Source organism: Empidonax traillii, unplaced genomic scaffold (assembly GCF_003031625.1).
Source record: "Empidonax traillii isolate 1590-97213 ecotype Southwest subspecies unplaced genomic scaffold, ASM303162v1 scaffold2621:size20639, whole genome shotgun sequence".
NCBI lineage: Eukaryota > Metazoa > Chordata > Aves > Passeriformes > Tyrannidae > Empidonax > Empidonax traillii.
In genome coordinates, this window is record NW_020957814.1 from 13,793 (window position 1) to 15,447 (window position 1,655).

Consider the following 1,655-nt stretch of genomic DNA (forward strand, 5'->3'; position numbering starts at 1 on the left):
GCTGCTTAGCTGGGCCTGCTAACCAGCTTGAGAGGATTGAGGAGCTGGGCTAAGCCCCCCACGGCCATCCCTCCCACCCTGGGGCTCCAGGCCTGCCTCTCCCTGCGTAGGAGGAGCTGGGAGGACCCCGTGGGGCTCCCCCCTCTGCCCTGGGGCTCCCTTCTCCCAGTCAGTGCCAGCCTGGGCTCCTTCTCCCAGTCAGTGCCAGCCTGGGCTCCCTTCTCCCAGTCAGTGCCAGCCTGGGCTCCCTTCTCCCAGTGCCAGTCTGGGTCCCGGGGCCCTTGTTTGTGAAAGGCGAGAAGAACGGCTAAGCCAGAGCTGGCTCCCCCTCCTGTGCCCTGAGCTGCCCAAGACACTCCTGGCTATCATTTAATCACAGGCATTTGGGGTTGGCTCCTTCTTCCCTCCTCCTTTTACATAGTTGTCTCTCCCCAGGAGCAGCACTGCACTGGGCCAAGCAGCTCCCACCCCCTGTTTTTGCCAGGGCTACAAATTCCACGGGGCTTCGGGAAACCAATCCCGAATGTCAGAACACGGAGGTGCTTCCAGCAGGGTTTGCACACCTTGCCTAGTGCTGCTCTAGTCCTGACCAAAGCTGACCAGCACAGGAGGCCTCCAGGCTCATCAGGCCTTTCCCACAACTGTTTGCTGGGAAAACCTCTTCCACTTCCACCAAAAAGGAGGAGGGAAGCACACACGGTCTGGACTTCAAAAGGAACTTGATTTTCTTGGCTCTGGTTCCTGGTTAAAGGCCTATTTCTAAAGGCTTTAAAGATTTTAAAAACCGAAATTAATTTTAGTTTTGTTTCTGGTTTTGCTTTTAAAAAGCTGATTTTATGAGGCATTTAATGAATTCTATTAAACACTCACCTGATGTCTCTCATAAATAACAGGAACACTGAAGAGCGAAATCAAAGCTGGAAAAGAGCACATCAAAGGTGTAAGTATTGACAACTGGAATGGTGTTCAGGCAAAACAAAGACTGGTTCCCACCCCTTGACATGTCTGGCCAAAAAGTACAAGAAATAACTAAGCCCCAGACAGAAATTGTTGGCCAGTTAATGAAATAATCCCCATTAAGGAGAGCCTGGGCTGTTCTCCAGGGCTCATTGAACAGGAAGTCTGGTCACAGGTCACTTTTTCACTGGGGGTTATGCAAATCCTTCCCAAAGGTTGCTCAGGCATCACTTGGTTCTGACACCTGAATCCAAGGAACAAAACTGCAGTGGGACAGATCCTGTACCCACCCAGAGACCCAGCACGGCCAGGACACCCAGGGCAGCTCACTCTGCCAGGGACGAGCACAGCAAACAGGCCTGGAAATACAAGGGCTGGAAAATCAGCCTCGAAAGGGCCTGGTGTGCAGCATTACCAAAGCCCTGGGAAAAGAAAAGACCCCCAAGGTAACATTCTGAGGCCACAGGAATGGCCTCCCAGTGTGGCCCAGAGCTTCCCAGTTCCCCCAGTGCAGGAGCTGAGCAGAGCTGGCAGCACTTACCCAGGATCAGCAGTGTCAGACCATTGAACAAGGCACCGACATAGGTGAACACCCACATCAACACTGCGAACTGCGGGGGCAAAGAGAGCCTGTGAGACAGCTGGGACCCACCCACCACTGTCTGTGAACACCCACAGCACACCCCACTGTCTGTGAA

General features: G+C 53.6%; 1 long non-coding RNA gene across 1 annotated transcript in view; it reads right to left on the bottom strand.

Annotated features, from left to right (window-relative positions):
* Window positions 1-1,655, bottom strand: part of LOC114072091 — an 8,965-nt gene that overhangs the window by 2,118 nt on the left and 5,192 nt on the right. Inside the window, exons 2-3 of the long non-coding RNA XR_003574131.1 lie at window positions 1,499-1,568; window positions 871-917 (exon numbers count right to left, since the gene is read on the bottom strand). This is a non-coding gene — a long non-coding RNA (uncharacterized LOC114072091). The remainder of the gene's footprint in view (window positions 1-870; window positions 918-1,498; window positions 1,569-1,655) is intronic.